Source organism: Dasypus novemcinctus, chromosome 9 (assembly GCF_030445035.2).
Source record: "Dasypus novemcinctus isolate mDasNov1 chromosome 9, mDasNov1.1.hap2, whole genome shotgun sequence".
In the NCBI taxonomy this organism is placed as follows: domain Eukaryota; kingdom Metazoa; phylum Chordata; class Mammalia; order Cingulata; family Dasypodidae; genus Dasypus; species Dasypus novemcinctus.
In genome coordinates this window covers 111,731,544-111,742,445 of record NC_080681.1, presented here as the reverse complement: position 1 = coordinate 111,742,445, position 10,902 = coordinate 111,731,544, and the positions used below count along the sequence as shown (strand labels likewise).

Below are 10,902 nucleotides of genomic sequence, written 5' to 3'. Positions count from 1 at the left end.
GAAGACTTCGTGTTGAGTGAAATAAGTCAGACACATAAGGGCAAATATTGTATGATCTCATTTATAGGAAATAACTAGAATATGTAAATCCACAGAGATAGAAAGTAGATTACAAGGGCTGAGGGGAGGAAGAAAGGGGAGTTACTGTTTAAAGGGTGCAGAGTTTTTGTTTAGGGTGATGGAAACATTTTGGAGATGGATGTTGGTAAGGGTGTTTGTGATTGTCATTAATACCACTGAATTGTATATTTGAAAGTAGTTAAAATAGGAAATTTTTTGTTGCATATATATTAGTACAATTTTTAAAACACCATAAAACAGTACAACACAAAGAATAAACTCTAATGTAAACCATGGACTTTAATTAATAATATTGGTTCATCCGTTATAACAAATGTACCACACTAATGCAATATGTTAATAATAGGGGAAATTCTGTGTATGTGTGTGTGTGTGTGTGTGTGTGTGTAGGGGGGTATATATGGGAACTCTGGACTTTCTGCATATTTTTCTGTAAACCTACAACTGCTTTAAAAGGTAAAGTTGATTTAAAAAGATTAAAAGAGGGGAGTGGAAGTGGCTCAAGTGGTTTGGCACCTGCTTCTCACATGGGAGGTCCTGAGTTCATTTCCCAGTACTCCTAAAAACAAAAAAACAAACAACAAGCAAATAAACAAAAAACCCAACTCAGGGGAGCTGATACGGCTCAATCAATGGTTGAGTGCCCCCTTGCCACATACAAGGTCCTGGTTTCAATCCTCAGCCCCAGTACCTTAAAAAAAAAAAAAAAAAAAGATTAAAGATTAAAAGAGGTTAGGAAGAATACGAGCAGTATGCCTGGCCCCCATGGAACATTCCACCAAAGGGGTTCCCTCCCCTTCCCCACTGCACCCCTAAAGCTTTGAGCCTCTTGTTCCTGAAGTGCTTTTCCACAATATGTCTGTTTAATTCTCATTACAAGGAAGAATCTAGTATACAGCAGGTTCTTTCTCAATGTTGGATTGAGCAAAGAGAAGTAAGACTGATGATGTAAACCACACACATACCAGTCTCATTATTTTAGAGTCCCATCGTACCACTCCAGCTAAGCTGAAAGGCAGAATTTAATTCTAAAAAGTGGCTTGGGAAACAAATACATGAATGCTGCTTCCAAATTTCACTTTCAACGTTGTGGAATGTCTCCAAAGACGAGACAGTTTGACAGTCTTTGAAATTCAAGGGAACCTTCTGGCATGGCTAATTAGTTGACAGACACATTTGAGATTCCCAAACATCCTTTAAAATCTCAGGTATTCCCTTCAAACCACGAAAAGCCTCTGAATTCCATGTAGAAATAATCATTTGTTTGAAAAATAATTTTGAAATTTGGGAACTGATTTTCACCAATCAGAATGGCAAAATTTAAAAAGGATAATGATATCCAGAATTGGGTTTGAGAAAATGGGACCCTCATTCACCAAGAGAAGCACATGTTGGGGCAGCCTTTTTGGACAGTTTGGAAGCATCTATCAAAAGTTTATGTAAAGGGAAGCGAATTTGGCTCAATGGATAGAGCATCTGCCTACCACATGGGAGGTCCAGGGTTCAGACCTGACCTCTTCACACAGGGTCTCCTGACCTGTGTGATGAGCTGGCCCACGTGCAGTGCTGAGGCACGTAAGGAGTGCCATGCCATGCAGGGGTGTTCCCTGCATAGGGGAGCCCCACACTCAAGGAGTGTGCCCCATAAGGAGAGCCTCCCAGCGCGAAAAAAGTGCAGCCTACCCAGGAGTGGCACTGCACACACAGGTGACACAGCAAGATGACGCAACCAAAAGAGACACAGATTCCCAGTGCCGCTGACAAGAATACAAGGGAACACAGAAGAACACACAGCGAATGGACACAGAGAACACACAATGGGGGGAGGGTGACAAGGGGAGAGATATAAATAAAAATTTAAAAATAAAAAATGAATCTTAAAAAAAAGTTTATGTTTATGTAAAGATTAGAGAGTTGGAGGGATCACTTCTCTCCCCGAAAAAAATAGCTACAGGACGGGCAGAGACATTCTGGAAGGCTGCTTTGGGGCTCAGGACACCAGGTGAAGGCAAGACACCACCCAGAAAAAAGAAGGGTGAAGGAAAGGCGTCTCAGCTGGCTGAAAAACCCAGTGAGTAGAGCTGCAAAGGCAGCAGCAGGTGCCCTTCCCCCACCTACAGAGTGAATAGCAGTCTACAGGCTGTGGACTGCAGAGACTACAGACTGAGGGGGTTGCAAGGGTCCTTTTCCCCAAGAAAGAGGAGAGGGGGGGACACAGCGTACAGTAATTCAGATTTTGGCCAGTGAACTGATCTGCTGCACTGGAGGGGCCACATGCTCCTAGGCCAGGTGGAACCACAGTATTGTTTGCCCCAAGAGCTGGCAGGGAGCTAATGATAATTTGACTCCTCCAACTCCCTCCCTACTGCCCTGGGCTGGTTGTTGAAGAGGCAGAGGGAGGGAAGACTTGACCAGCCAAGTGTGAAAAGCAGCTTCTGGGAGTTTGCTCGTGATGCTTGGTCTGCCTGGAGGACATTGCTTCTATATTTCTCACCTGCCTGAGAAGTTACTCTGAATGCATTCCCCCTATCACCTGTGGTCTAAACTAAGAGGACTGCCAAAAAAATGCCATCTGCAGACCACACCAGAAAAGTGCAAGAAAAGGGGAAAATAATAAATAAATAAATAAATAAATAAATAGGCAAGCAGGTGGCTTTACTGCCACCCTCTCCAAGCCATTGGAAACTGGCTTGTACCCTATTACTGGATCTTTAGCCCTGGTTGGAGCAATTAAACAGGGGCAATCCTAAATATCTAGAACAAGTTGAACCAAGAGTTAAAGAACAGTGGTAGCACACACAGCTACTTAACAGTAAATCCCTAGGCAAGAGAGAGAAACTGAACATCAGAGTAAATTCAGCATCAGAATGAGATGCCTAGAAATCAGAAAAATACAAGCCATACAAAGAAAAAAGAAGATATGACTCAGGCAAAGGAATAAATCAAAGGTCCAGATGAGACACAGGGCTTGAAACAGCCAATTGATGAGGTTCATACAAATGTCCTAAATCAAATCATTAAGTTGAAGAACAACATGGCTAAAGAAATAAAAGACATTAAGGGGGAGTGACTGTGGGTCAAACAATCAGACACTTGCCTCCCACATGGGAGCTCCGAAATTTAGTCCCCATCTAAGGAAGATGAGCAGACGATGGGAAGACAGATGAAGGAGCCATCTCAGGGCAGTGGGAGATAAATAATTTTTTTAAAGAGATTAAGAAGACACTGGGTGAGTACAAAGGAAAATTTGAAATCTTGGATAGAAAAATAACAGAGCTTAAGGGAATTAAAGACAAAATAAGTGAGATTAAAAATACAATAGAGGCACACAACAGCAAATTTGAAATCATGGAAGAAAGAATCAACAACATGGAGGAAAGAACAGCTGAAATTGAAGAGAAAGAAAAACAGAGAGAGAAAAGAATGGAAAAAAATTGGGCAGGGGCTCAGGGAGTTGAATGAACACACCAACAGACATGTCATAGGAGTTCCGGAAGGAGATGAGAAGGGGAAAAGGGCAGAAAGAGTATTTGAGGAAATAATGACTGAAAATTTCCCAAATCCATGAAAGATATGAATATACATGTCCAAGAAGCACAGTGTTCCCCAATCAGAATAAATCCAAATAGACCTACCCCATGACACATAGTGTGCAGAATGCCAACTGCCAAAGATAAAGAGAAAATTCTGAAAGCAGCAAGGGAGGAGTGAAACATCACATACAAGGCTGTCCAGTAAGACTTACTGCAGATTTCTCTTCAGAAACCATGGAGGCAAGAAGGCAGTGGTATGATATAATTACAATACTGAAAGAGAAAAACTGCCAGTCAAGAATTCTTTATCCCACAAAACTGTCCTTCAAATGTGACAGTGAACTTAAAATATTCACAGGTAAACAGAAACTAAGAGTTTGTAAACAAGAATCCAGCTCTGCAGGATACACGAAAGGGAGTTCTACAGTCAGAAAAGACAAGACAAGAGAAAGAAGCTTGGAGGCAGGTGTAGAAGTGAAGACTATCAGAAAGGGTAATCAAAAGTTAAAAAGATGGACACAAATAAGATATGACTTATGACAGCCAAAGGATAAAATGGCTGAAGTGATGCCTTTATAGTAATTACATTGAATGTTAATGGATTAGACTCCCCAATCAAAAGACATAGGTTGACAAAATGGATAAGAAAACATGAGTCATCCATATATGTCTGCAGGAGACTTATCTTAGACTCAAGGATGCAAAATAGACTGAAAGTGAAAGTTTGGAAAAAGATATTTCACACAAATAGTAACCAAAAGAGAGTAGGCGTAGCTATATTGGTGTCAGACAAAACATTTTTTTTTTAAGACCAGTAAAAAGAATTTATTGAGAAATGAGAGAAAAGAGAAAAGTACAAACCCAAGACATGGATGTGGGTAACCTCCAGGCAAAGAAGTGCACCTGGAGATGGGGGATTGCCTTATTTAAAACCATTCTTCCCTCCTCCCCTTTCCTAATATTGGGGAAGGGCCCCAGCTAAAAGAGACTTTAAATGCAAAGAAGTTATAAGCAATGCAGAAGGCCATTATATATTAATAAAAGGGGGAAGTAGGTGTGGCTCAAATGATAGAGCTTCTGCCTACCATATGGGAGGAACTGGGTTCGATCCCTGGGGTCTCCTGGTGAAAAAGAAGAAGAGAGAGCATGCCCACAATGGAAGCCAGTGCCCGGAGTGCCTGCGTGGCAAGCGCAAGAGCACGCATGATAATCCAGTGCCCACACGAGTGCCCGTGTGGTGAGCCACTGTCTGCCCAAGTGAGTCACATAGCAAGATGATGGCGCTACAAAAGAGAGACAAGGGGAGAGTCAAGATGAAGTACAGGGAAACGGACTTTGGCCCAGTGGTTAGGGCGTCCGTCTACCACATGGGAGGTCCGCGGTTCAAGCCCCTGGCCTCCTTGACCCGTGTGCAGCTGGCCCATGCGCAGTGCTGATGCGTGCAAGGAGTGCCGTGCTACACAGGGGTGTCCCCCGCGTAGGGGAGCCCCACGCGCAAGGAGTGCACCCATAAGGAGAGCCGCCCAGCGCGAAGGAGGGAGCAGCCTGCCGAGGAATGGCGCCGCCCACACTTCCTGTGCCGCTGACGACAACAGAAGCGGACAAAGAAACAAGACGCAGCAAATAGACACAGAGAACAGACAACCGGGGGAGGGGAATTAAATAAAAATAAATCTTTAAAAAAAAAAAAAAAAGATGAAGTACAGCAGAAACCAGGAACTGAGGTGGCGCAATTGACAAGGAACCTCTCTCCACAGTTAGGAGTCTTCAGGATCGAATCCCAGCAAATCCTAAAGGAGAGAAAATGAGAAGACAACACAGACAGCAAAAACAGCAGGGCAGGAGGAGGGGAAGGGGGAAAAATAAACAAATAAACAAATAAATAAATAAAAGGGACAATCCACTAAGAAGGAGTAACAGTCATAAATATCTTTGCACCTAAGCAGGGTGCCCCAAAACACATAAGGCAAACTCTCGCAAAACTGAAAGGAGAAATAGAGGTCTCTACAATAATAGTTGGAGACTTCAACGTGACTCTCACATCAATAGATAGAACAACTAGACCGAAGATCAACAAAGAAACAGAGAGCTTGAACAATATGATAAATGACAAATGACAGACATATACAGAACATTGTATCCCAAATCAGCAGGTTCTATACTTCTCAAGTGCTCATGGATCTTTCTCCAGAATAGACCACATGTTGAGCCACAACATGGCTCTCAATAAATTAAAGAAGATTGAAATTATACAAAGCACCTTCTCTGATCATAATAGAATGAAGCTGGAAATGAATAATAGTTTGGAAAGGGAAATTTTTGCAAATACATGGAGGCTAAACAACACATTCCTAAACAATCAGTGGATCAGAGAAGAAATTGCAATAAAAATCAGTAAATATCTCAAGACAAATGAAAACAAGAACACAGCGTATCAAAATTTATGGGAGAGGAACAGCTGTACCTGAGCAGATCTCATCCTGCTTTGCATGTACAAGGTCTCAGGTTCAATCCTTGGTACCTCCTAAAAAAAGAAAAGAAAACAAAAAACTATGGGATAAATAGCAAAGGCAGTGCTGAGAGGGAAATTTATAGCCCTAAATGCCTATACTAAAAAAAAAAAAAGAAAGAGTTAAAATCAAAGAACTAAGCGATTGGAGAAACTAAGAACAGCAAGCTAATCCCAAAGAAGCAGAAAGAAATAACAAAGATTAGAGCAGAATTAAATGAAATTGAGACCAAAAAAAACAATAGAGAAAATCAACAAAACCAAAAGCTGGTTCTTTGAGAAAATCAATAAAATCGACAAACCAGTAGCAAGACTAACAAAGAAAAAAAGAGAGAAGATACAAATAAATAAAATCAGAAATGAAAGGACATTACAACTGACCCCACAGAAATAAAAAGGAGCATAAAAGGATATTACGAGAGCCTTTTTCACAAAGATGGCGCCTAAAGCGAAGAAGGAAGCGCCTGCCCCTCCCAAAATCGAAGCCAAAGCAAAAGCTTTCAAAGCCAAGAAGGCAGTACTGAAAGGCATCCACAACCACACACACAAAAAAAGACGATCTGCACGTCACCCACCTTCGGTGGCCTAAGACGCTGCGTCTCAGGAGACAGCCCAAATATCCTTGGAAAAGTGCCCCCAGGAGAAACAAGCTTGACCACCCATCATCAAGTTCCCCCTGACCACTGAGTCAGCCGTGAAGAAGATTGAAGACAACAACACACTTGTGCTCATTGTGGCTGTCAAAGCCAACAAGCACCAGATCAAGCAAGCTGTGAAGAAGCTCTATGACATTGATGTGGCCAAGGTCAACACCCTGATCAGGCCTGATGGAGAGAAGAAGGCATATGTTCCACTGGCTCCTGACATTGATGCTTTGGTTGTTGCCAACAAAATTGGGATCATCTAAACTGAGTCCAGCTGGCTAATTTTAAATATATTAAGTTTTGTGACCATAAAAAAAAAAAAAAAGATATTACGAGAAACAATATGCCAACAAATTAGACACCCTAATGTAAAGGATCTGTATGCAGAAAACTATAAAACACTGCTAAAAGAAATCAAAGCAGTTCTAAACAAATGGAAATGGAAGGACATTTCGTGTTCGTGGGTTGGAAGACTAAACATCATGACATCAATTCTACTCAAACTGATTTATAGATTCAAAGCAACAGCCTACTTTACAGAAATAGAAAAGTCAATTGCCAAATTTATTTGGAAGGGAAAGGGGTCCCAAATAGTGAAAAACATCCAAAAAAGAAGAACAAAGTTGGAGGACTCATGCTCCCTGAACTTGAAGTGTATTATAAAGCTACAGTGGTCAAAACATGGTGTTGGCATAAAGATAGATGCGTTGATCAGTGGAATCGAATTCAGAGTTCAGAAATAGATCCTCACCTCACCTGATTTTTGATAAGATGACCAAGTCCACTTTTCTGGGGCAGAAAAATCTCTTAAAAAAAATGGTGCTGGGAGACCTGGATATCTACAACCAAAAAACTGAAAGAGGACTCCTAACTCACTCCTATACAAAAATCAATTCAAAATGGATCAAAGACCTAAACATAAAAGCCAGGACCAAAAAACTCCTAGAAAATAATGTAGGGAAATATCTATAAGACCTTATACCCAAAGTACGAGAAACAAAAGGAAAAAATAGATGAATGGGACCTCCTCAAAATTAAACACTTCTGCACCTCAAGTGACTCTGTGAAGAGGATTAAAAGGCAGCTGACTCAATGGGAGAAAATATTTGGAAATCAGACATCTGACAAGGGCTAATATCCATGATATATAAAGAGATCTTATAGTTCAACAATAAAAAGACAAATGACCTGATTAAAAAATGGGCAAAAGACCTGAATAGACATTTTTCTAAAGAAGAAATATGAATGAAAAAAAAAAACATGAAAAAAGGCTCAGCATCACTGGCTATTAGGGAAATGCACATCAAAACTACAATGAGATATCATTTCACACCTACTAGAATGTCCACTATTAACAAAATAGAAAACTACAACTTTTGGAGAGGATGTAGAGAGACAGGAATTCACTGCTGGTGGGAATGTAGAATGGTACAGCCACTGTGGAATTCTGTTTGTCAGTTCCTAGGGAAGTTAGATCTAGATCTATCATGTGACCTGGCAATACCACTACTAGGTATATACCCAGAAGAACGGTGAGCAGTGACACAAACAGACATTTGCACACCGATGTTCATAGCAACTTTATTCACAATTGCCCAAAGTTGGAAACAACCCAGGTGTCCATCAACTGATGAATGGATAAACAAACTGTGGTATGTACACACAATGGAATATTATTCACCTGTAAGAAGAAATGAAGTTGTGAAGCATATGACTACGTGGATGAACCTGGAGGACATTATATTGAGTGAAGCAAGCCAGGTACAAAAGGACAAATATTGTATGGCTTCGCTATTATGAACTAAATATAATGAGCAAGCTCATGGAGTTAATAACTAAAATACAACTCACCAGAGAAAAGAATGTGGTTAGAGAATGGAAAGCTGAGGTTTAATCTGTGCAGAATTAGTTAAAAGTTGTTTGGAAATGAATAGAAATGTGAAAGCACATCATAGGATTTGTAATTAGTGCGAACATATGGGTATGATAGTGGCTTGTTTTTTGTTGGGTTTTTTTTTTTTTTTAGTGATGAAAATGCTCTAATATTGATTGAAGTGATAAATGCACAACTTGGTGATTATACCAAATGCTATTGATTGTACACTTTACATAAATTGTATGGTTTATGAACAAAAAAAGTAGAGTGGGTTTGGGGAAAAATACAGCAAATATAAGATATAGACTATAGTTAGTAGTAATACTTTGATGATGCTCTTCCATAATTTGTTACAAATGTTTCACAAAATACAAGGTATTTGTGGTGGGGCAATGTATTATGTTGGTTTTGTAAATTCACAATTTTTTTTGTCTTTATTTTTTTAAATGTTACATTAAAAAAAATGAGGTCCCCAAATACCCCCCACCCCCCAACAATTTTAACTTATGTATGTTCATGTATGAATGATGCACGTCAATAAATTATTTTTAGAGTGAAAAAAATTTATGTAAACAGGTTTTTTTTTTAAGATTAATTTTTTAACATTTATTCCCGCCCCTTTTTCCCCCCCATTGTCGGCTCTCTGTGTCTATTCGCTGTGTGTTCTTCTGTGACCACTTCTATCCTTATCGGCGGCACCGGGAATCTGTGTTCTTTTTGTTGTGTCATCTTGTTGTGTCAGCTCTCCGTGTGTGCGGCGCCATTCCTGGGCAGGCTGCACTTTCTTTCGTGCTGGGCGGCTCTCTTTACGGGGTACACTCCTTGTGCGTGGGGCTCCCCTATGCGAGAGACACCCCGCGTGGCACGGCACTCCTTGTGCGCATCAGCACTGTGCATGAGCCAGCTCCACATGGGTCAAGGAGGCCCGGGGTTTGAACTGCGGACCTCCCATATGGTAGACAGATGCCCTAACCACTGGGCCAAGTCCGCTTCCCTAAACAGGTTTTTTGACAATCTTACAAAAGTACTGTCACACAAGAACATAGCTGCATGCTTATCATAGTGGGGAAAAAAGAAAATGCCTTAAGTGCCTTTGGTTGAATAACTAATAGTATATAGAGAGATTTCTGTGATTCAATATGATAAGCTACCTGAGACACATTGCTTAAGTGTAAAAAAGCAAGTTTCAGAACAGTAATTGTGGTACAATCCCACTCACGAACCCCAAACACTCCCAAACTATATAAATGCATGGAAACGTCAGAAAAGTAACCTGGAAGGAATCACATGGAGCTAAGAGTGGTCAGCTGGGCAAAGACAGGGCTGGGTTGGGGAAGGAGACTGCAAAGGACTTTTACCTTTTACTCGCTATGTAGCTATATCACTGGCATTTTTTTTACAAGCCTGTTAACTTGTGTGATTTAAAAAAAAATAAGGGCGGTGGACTTGGCCCAGGGGTTGGGGCATCCGTCTGCTGCATGGGAGGTCCCTGGTTCAAACCCCGGGGCCTCCTTGACCGTGTGGCCCATGCTCAGTGCTGATGCGCAGGGGGAGTGCCGTGCCACGCAGGGGTGTCCCCCGCATAGGGGAGCCCCACACGTAGGGAGTGAGCCCCGTGAGGGGAGCCGCCCAGCGCTAGGGAAGCCGCCCAGCGCAAGGGAAGGCGCAACCTGACCAGGAATGGTGCTGCACACGCAGAGAGCTGACACAGCAGGATGACGCAAGGAAGGGAAGCACAGATTCCTGTGCCGCTGAGGCTGCAGAGGCAGATGGGAGGGCGCAGCGAGTGGACACAGAGGGCAGACGGCCCGGGGGGGGGGGGCGGTGGAGGGAGAGAAGTGAATAGATAAATCTTTAAAAAAATTTTTTTAAAAAAGTATTAAAGAAAGAAAAAAACCAACTAGGGAGGGAGCGAATGTGGCTCAAACAGTTAAGCACCCACTTCCCACATGAAAGGTCCAAGGTTCAGTCCTCGGTGCCTCCTAAAAACAAATAAGCAAATAAAAGAGAAAACCAACTCAGGGGAGCTGATGTGGCTCACCAGCTTCCCACATGTGAGGTCCTGGTTCAATACCCAGCCCCGGTAACTCAAAAAAAAAAAGGGACAGGCTCTTTAGAACAAGCTACTTTACATCAACAACTCATGTTTCACGTTACGTAAGAAGTGTTTTGGGTTATGATTTCTGCCTCTAAAATTCTACAAATACTAAAAAAAAAAAAAGGGCGTTTTCAATAAAGCAAAGAATGCTTCTAAACCTG

General features: G+C 41.6%; 1 pseudogene; it reads left to right on the top strand.

Annotated features, from left to right (window-relative positions):
* Window positions 1-6,559: 6,559 nt before the first annotated feature.
* On the top strand, window positions 6,560-7,068 carry LOC101420125 (large ribosomal subunit protein uL23-like; annotated as a pseudogene).
* The last annotated feature ends 3,834 nt before the right edge of the window (window positions 7,069-10,902 follow it).